This window comes from Trichosurus vulpecula, chromosome 2 (assembly GCF_011100635.1).
Source record: "Trichosurus vulpecula isolate mTriVul1 chromosome 2, mTriVul1.pri, whole genome shotgun sequence".
NCBI lineage: Eukaryota > Metazoa > Chordata > Mammalia > Diprotodontia > Phalangeridae > Trichosurus > Trichosurus vulpecula.
The window spans coordinates 52,294,499-52,303,050 of record NC_050574.1 but is presented as its reverse complement, the minus strand read 5'-3'; positions in this window follow the sequence as shown (position 1 = coordinate 52,303,050).

Sequence of the window (8,552 nt, the reverse complement as noted above, 5' to 3'; positions counted from 1 at the left end):
GAGTTGCCTGCAGTGAATTATGAATGGGGTTCTTCCGGGGCCTGGGGTTGATTGGGTCCTTAGTGGGAAAGGGCCTAAGACGAAGATTGGGATGAAGATTCCTCTACCTAGTGAAGGAACTGACCTCAATCAGGGAATTTCACATCTTATTCAATGATCCCCCAGATGCACACACTATAAAATGCTCTATAAATTAGTAATTATTATTCAGCTCCCTGGGGCTCAGGGTCCTGAGCTGTCCCCTAGGACAGGGATGGGGAACATGTGGCCTCCAGGACACATGTAACCTTCCAGGTCTTTGGGTGTGTCCTTTAGACTGAGTCCAGGTTTTACGGAACATTTTCTTAAGAGGATTTGTTCTGAGGGGGCAGAGCCAAGATGGCCATGTGAAAACAGTGTAAGTAAGACTGATAGAAAAAAATTAGGAAGAAAAATGAGAGTCATGCAAGAAAATCATGAAAAAGAATAAATGGCTTGGTAGAGAAGGCAACAAAAAATACTGAAGAAAACAGCACCTTAAAAACCAGACTAGGCCAAATGGTGAAAGAGATACAAAAATCCAATAAAGAGAAGCATGCCTTGAAAAGCAGAATTGGCCAAATGGAAAAAGATCTGCAATAATTTGCTGAAGAGACTCCTTAAAAAGCAGAATTGGTCAAATGGAAAAGGAGGTATAAAACCTTACTGAACAAAATAATTTCTTAAAAATTAGAATTGAAACAATTTGAGTATTGTGGAAACCCAATCAGAATAACCCAAGATCTGGCAGCTTCTACATTAAGAGATCGAAGGGCTTGGAATATGATATTCCAGAGGTCAATGGAGCTAGGATTAAAACCTAGAATCACCTACCCAGCAAAACTGAGTATCATGCTCCAAGGCAAAATATGGATTTTCAATAAAATAGAGGACTTTCAAGCTTTCTCAGTGAAAAGACCGGAGCTGAATAGAAAATTTGACTTTCAAACACAAGAATCAAGAGAAGCATGAAAAGGTAATCAAGAAAAAGAACAAGAAAAAGAAATTGCAAGGGACTTACTAAAGGTGAACTGTTTTGTTGACATTCCTACATGGAAAGATGATGTGTATGATACATGAGACGTCAGTACTAGGGTAGCTGAAGGGAATATGCATATATATATATATGTATATATATATATATATATGTGTGTGTGTGTGTGTGTGTGTGTGTGTGTTTATGTATATATAGATGAATGTGTATGTATGTATATATCTATGTGTGTGTATATATTATATATATATATATCAAAGAGAGAGAGCAGACAGGGTGAGTTGAAGATGAAGGGAAGATATCTAAAAGAAATAAAATCAAATTAAAGGATGAGAGAGCAACATACTGAGAGAGAGAGATAGGGAGAGATAGAATGGGGTGGATTATCTCACATAGAGGTGGCAAGAGGAAGCAGTTCTGTGGGAGGAGGGGAGAGGGCAGGTGAGGGGGGAATGAGTGAACCTTGCTCTCATCAGAGTTGGCCTGAGGAGGGAATACCATGCATACTCAATTGGGTATCTTACCCCACAGGAAAGAAGAGGGAGGAAGATAAAAAAATAAAAGGGGGGGGATGATGGAGGGGAGGGCAGATGGGGGCGGAGGTAATCAAAAACAAACACTTTGGAAAGGGGACAGGGTCAAGGGAGAAAATTCAATAAAGCAGGATGGGTTGGGAAGGAGCAAAATACAGTTAGTCTTTCACAACATGAGTATTATGGAAGGGTTATACGTAATGATACACATGTGGCCTAGGTTGAATTGCTTGACTTCTTGGGGGGGGGGGTGGGAAGGGAAGAGGGGAGAGAATTTGAAACTCAAAGTTTTAAAAACAGACGTTCAAAAACAACAACAACAAAAAAAAGTTTTTGCATGCAACTAGAAAATAAGATACACAGGCAATGGGGTGTAGAAATTTATCTTGCCCTACAAGAAAGGAAGGGAAAGGGGGATGAGAGGGGAAAGGGGTGATAGAGGGGAGGGCTGACTGGGGAACAGGGCAACCAGAATATATGCCATCTTGGAGTGGGGGGGAGGGTAGAAATGGGGAGAAAATTTGTAATTCAAACTATTGTGAAAATCAATGCTGAAAACTAAATATGTTAAATAAATAAATTTAAATTTAAAAAGATAAAAAAAATTAGAATTGAGCAAGTGGAAGCTAATGACTTTATGAGCAATCAAGAAACAATAAAACAAAACCAAAAGGATGAAAAAATAGAAGACAATGTGAAATGTCTCATTAGAAAAACAACTGACCTGGAAAATAGATTCAGGAGAGATAATTTAGAAATTATTGGACTTCCTGAAAGCTATAATAAAAAAAAGAGCCTTGATAGCATCTTTCAAGAAATAATCAATGAAAACTGCTCTCATATTCTGGAGTCAGAGGGTAAAATAGAAATTGAAAAAATTCACTGATCACCTCCTGAAAGAAATCCCAAAATGAAAACTCCAAGGAATATTATAACCAAATTCCAGAACTCCCAGTCAAGGAGAAAAGATTGCAAGCAGCAAGAAAAAAAACAATTCAAATATTGTAAAGCCATAGTCAGGATAACACAAGATTGAGCAGCTTCTGCATCAAAGGATCAAGGGCTTGGGATATGATATTCTGGAGGGGAAAGTAGCTAGGATTACAACCAAGAATCACCTGCCCTATAAAACTGAATATAATCCTTCAGGAGGAAAAATAGATTTTTTTTAATGAAATAGAGGACCTTCAAGCATTCCTGATAAAAAGACCAGAGCTGAATAGAAAATCTCACTTCCAAATATAAGACTCAAGAGAAGCATAAAAAGGTAAACAGGAACGGGAAATCATAAAGGATTTCATAAGGTTAAACTGTTTGCATTCCTACATGGGAAGATGATACTTGTAACTCCTAAGAACTTTCCCATTATTAGGGCGGTTAGAAGGAGTATATATAGACAGAGGACACAGGTGTGAGCTGATGGGATATCTTAAAAAAAATTAAATTAAGGGTTGTGAAAGAAGAATGCACTGGGAGAAAGGGAGACATAGAATGGGGTAAATTATCTCACATAAAAGAGGCAAGAAAGAGCTTTAATAGTGGAGGGGGAAATGGGGAAGGTGGCAGGGAATGTTTGAACCTTACACTCATCAAATTGGGTCAAAGAGGGAATAACATACACATTCAGTTGGATATAGAAATCTATCTTACCCTATAGGAAAGTAGGAGGGAAAGGGTGGTAATGGAGAGAAGGTGGTAAAGGGAGAATGGGGCAGGGGGAGTTGTTTATAGAAGGGAGGGAAGATTGGGGGAGGGGGTAGTAACAGGCAAAACACTTTTGAAGAAGGACCAGGTAAATGGACAGTGAGAATAGAATAAACAGGGGAAATAGGATAGAGGGAAACACAGTTTGCAATCACAACTGTGAAAAAATTTTTGAACCAAGTTTCTCTGAGAAAGGTCTCATCTCTCAAATATATAATGAGTCAAATTTATAACAATAAGAGTCATTCCCCAACTGACAAATGATCAAAAAATATGAAGTCAGTTTTCAGATGATATAATCAAAGCTATCTATAGTCATAAGAAAAAATGCTCTAAGTCACTACTGACGGGACAAAAGCAAGTTAAAGCAATTCTGAGGTACTATCTCATACCTATTAGATTGGCTAATGGGACAGAAAAGGAAAATGACAAATGTTGGTGGGGATGTTGGAAAATTGAGACACTAATGCACTGTTGGTGGAATGGTAAACTGATTCAATTATGATGCAGAGCAATTTGGAACTATGACCAAATATTTATAGCAGCTCTTTTCTAGTGGCAAAGAATTGGAAAGTGAGGGGATGCCCATCAATTGGGAAATGGCCAAACAATTCGTGGTATATGATTGTGACAGAATACTATTGTGCCATAAGAAATGATGAGCTAGATACTCTCAGAAGAACCTAGAGACTTACATGAAGTGATGCAAAGTGAAAGGAGTAGAATCGAGAGAACATTTTACCCAGTAACAGCAATATTGTAAGATGATCAACTGTGAATGACTTAGCTATTCTCAGCAATACAATGATCCAAGACAACTCTGAAGGACTTATGATGAAAAATGCTAGAAAGAAGTGATGGAGTATGAAAGTATAATTACTTTATTTTTCTTGGGTTTTTATTTTAGTATATTTTTTTTTGTTTTTACACCATGACTAATATAGCATGACTACACATGTATAAACTATATCAAATTGCTTACCTTCTCAATGAGGGGGAGGGTGTGGAGGAAGGTAGAGAATTTTGAACTCAATTTTTAAAACGAATATAGAAAATTGTTTTTACATGTAATTGGGGGAAAATAAAATACTAAATTAGAATGAGAAAAAAATAAAAATCAATAAAAAAACCAAAAAACATTCAACCAAAAAAAAAGTTAACCTCAGGTTCTCCATCTGTAAAATGGGGATAAATTAATGATAGCATCAACTTCACAGATCATCTAGAGGGTCAAATCAGGTGATGTTTGTATAGTGATCAGAGAAAAAGGAAAAGAACCTATATATTCTAAAATATTTATTGCAGCTCTCTTTGTGGTGGCAAAGAACTGGAAACTGAGGGGATGTCCATCAATCGGGAAATGGCTGAACAAGTTGTGGTATATGAATGTAATGGAATACTATTGTGACATATGAAATGATGAGCAAGTTGGTTTTAGAAAAACATGGAAAGACTTGCATGAAATACTGCAGAGAGAAATGAGCAGAGCCAAGAGAACATTGTATACAGTAACAGCAATATTGTTCAAGGAGAAACTGTGAATGGCTAAGCTGTTCTGAATAACATCGTCATTCAAATCAACTATAAAGGAAAATCCTACCGCCAGAGAAAGAACTGATAGATGGAAATATGTATATGGTTCTCTCTTCTCCTCATCCCTTCTTCCCCCTGCTCCCTCTCCCTCTCTCTGTCTCTTTCTTTGTCTCTCTCTCTCTCTCTCTCTCTTTCTCTCTCTCTCTCTCTCTCTCTCTCTCTCTCTCTCTCTCACACACACACACACACACACACACACACACACACAATGTTGGCCTTGGAGAGAGGAAGGGAAACAACTCAGAACTCAAAATGTAACAAAAAAACCCTGTGTGGGATTCTGTGTATGTCACTCTTTAAAGCTTTAGCATCAGAAAAGTAACTTACATCTTGAAGCTTCAGCCATATTAAAAACAGGAGATAGAGAGCATTGCAAAATGGATAATTTTGATCATGTTAAATTGAAATGTTTTTGTACAAAAAAGCAAATGCAACAAAAATTAGGAAGAAGCAGAAAATTGGGAGAAAATCTTTACAACTGGTATCTCTGATAAAGGCCTCATTTCTAAAATATACAGGGAGCTGAGCCAAATATATAGGAATACAAGCCATTCCCCAATTGAGAAATGGTCAAAGGATATGAACAGGCAGTTTTCAGAGGAAGAAATTAAAGCTATCTATAGGCATATGAAAAAATGCTCTAAATCACTACTGATTAGAGAAATGCAAATCAAAACAACTCTTAAATACCACATCTCTCCTGTTAGATTGGCTAAAATAACAAAACAGGAAAATGATAAATGCTGGAGAGGATGTGGGAAAATTGGAACATTGTTACATTGCTGGTGGAGTTGTGAGATGATCCAGCCATTTTGGAGAGTAATTTGGAACTACATCCAAAGGGCCACAGGAATGTTCATACCCTTTGACCCAGCAATACCACTTCTAGGGTTGTATCCCAAAGAAATCACACAAGCAGGAAAAGGACCCATATGTACAAAAATATTTATAGCGGCTCTTTTTGTGGTAGCCAAGAATTGGAAATCAAAGAGATGCCCATCAATTGGGGAATGGCTGAACAAGCTGTGGTATATGAAGGTAATGGAATACTATTGTGCCATCAGAAATGGGGATGATACGGACTTCATAACAACCTGGAAAAACCTACACGACATAATGCTGAGTGAGCAGAGCAGAGCCAGGAGAACACTGTACACAACCACAGATATGTGGCTTCTGTGAGGACCAACTCTGACAGACTTCGCTCTTCTCAGCAACACAAGGTGCAAGGACAACTCCAAAGGACTCATGATGGAGAATGCTATCTACATCCAGAGAAAGAACTATGAAGTTTGAATGCAGATTGAAGCACACTTCATGCTCGCCTTTTTTTCTTATCTTTTGTTTTTGTTTTTGAGGTTTTTTTTGGTTCTGTTTCTTCTTTCTCATGATTCATTCCATTGGTCATAACTTGACTAGTGTATAAATTAATTCAATGCGAAGTTATACGTGGTAGAACCGTGTGTTGTAAACTAAAAATAAAAATTAAAAAAAGTGTTAAACACTGAAAAACAAAACAGCCCCAGGCCCAGGTGGTGGGAGGAATTAAGTGGAGGGTTAGAGCAGGAGTGCAAAGCCTGCTTTGTCCTACCTGGATCTGGGCCCCAGTCCTGGTTGGCAGTTCTTGGGGGAGAAGGAGCACTGCTGTGGCAGAGCTTGCTGAGTAGAAGTAGCTCTGTAAACAGCAGCGCAGCCCCTCAAGCTTGGGACAAAGTACTCTCTACTCCACAAGCAGTCATACCCCAACAAAAAGCTCAAGGGTCAAGTAGTTGGCTGGGAACATGAACAGGCAGTGAAAACAGACTCAGATTCAGACTCAGACTTTGGAATCTTTCTTTGGTGACAAAGAAGACCAAAACATACAGCCAGAAGAAGTCAACAAAGTCAAAGAGCCTACATCAAAAGCCTCCAAGAAAAATATGAATTGGTCTCAGGGCATGGAAGAGCTCAAAAAGGATTTGGAAAAGCAAGTAAAAGAAGTAGAGGAAAAATTGGGAAGAGAAATGAGAGTGATGTGAGAAAACCATGAAAAACAAGTCAATGACTTGCTAAAGGAGACTCAGAAAATACTGAAGAAAACAACACCTTAAAAAATAGACTAACTCAAATGGCAAAAGAGCTCCAAAAAGCCAAAAAGGAGAAGAATGCCTTGAAAGGCAGAATTAGCCAAATGGAAGAGGAAGTCCAAAAGACCACTGAAGAAAATACTACCTTCAAAATTAGATTGGAGCAAGTGGAAGCTAGTGACTTTATGAGAAATCAAGATATTATAAAACAGAACCAAAGGAATGAAAAAAAATGGAAGACAATGTGAAATATCTCATTGGAAAAGCCACTGACCTGGAAAATAGATCTAGGAGAGATAATTTAAAAATTATTGGACTACCTGAAAGCCATGATCAAAAAAGAGCCTAGATATCATCTTTCAAGGAATCATCAAGGAGAACTACCCTGATATTCTAGAGCCAGAAGGTAAAATAGAAATTGAAAGAATCCACCGATTGCCTCCTCAAAAAGATCCCAAAAAGAAAAATCCTAGGAATATTGTCGCCAAACTCCAGAGCTCCCAGATCAAGGAGAAAGTACTGCAATCAGCCAGAAAGAAACAATTTGAGTACTGTGGAAACACAATCAGGATAATACAAGATCTAGCAGCTTCTAGATTAAGGCATCGAAGGTCTTGGAATATAATATTCTGGAGGGCAATGGATTTAGGATTAAAACCAAGAATCACCTGCCCATCAAAACTGAGTATCATGCTCCAAGGCAAAATATGGATTTTCAATAAAATAGAGGACTTTCCAGTTTTCTCAGTGAAAAGACCAGAGCTGAATAGAAAATTTGACTTTCAAACACAAGAATCAAGAGAAGCATGAAAAGGTAAACAAGAAAGAGAAATCATAAGGGACTTACTAAAGTTGAACTGTTTTGTTTATATTCCTACATGGAAAGATGATGTGTGTAATTCATGAGACCTCAGTATTAGGGTAGCTGAAGGGAATAAACATATATATAGACAGAGGGCACTGGGTGAGTTGAATATGAAGTGATGATATCTAAAAATATAAAATCAAATTAAGGGATGGGAGAGGAATATATTGAGAGGGGGAGAAAGGGTGAGATAGAATGGGGTAAATTATCTCACATAAAAGTGGCAAGAAACAGCAGCTCTGTAGGAAGGGAAGAGGGGGCAGGTGAGGGGGAATGAGTAAATCTTGCTCTCATCATATTTGACTTGAGGAGGGAATAACATACACATTTAATTGGGTATCTTACCCCACAGGAAAGAAGGAGAAAGGGGACAAAAAAGGGGGATGACAAAAGAGAGGGCAGATTGGGGAGGAGGTAATCAAAAGCAAACACTTTCAAAAAGGGACAGGGTGAAGGGAGAAATTTGAATAAAGGGGGACAGGATAGGAGGGAGCAAAATATAGTTACTTTCACAACATGAGTATCGTGGAAGGGTTTTGCATAATGATACACATGTGGCCTATGTTAAATTGCTTGCCTTCTTAGGGAGGGTCGGTGGGGAGGGAAGAGGGGAGGGAATTTGGAAATCAAAGTTTTAAAAGCAGATGTTCAAAAAAAAAGTCGTTTTTGCATACAACTGGGAAATAAGATACACAGGCAATGGGGCATAGACATCTATCTTCCCCTACAAGAAAGTAAGGGAAAAGGGAATGGGGGGGGAGTGGGGTGACAGAAGGGAG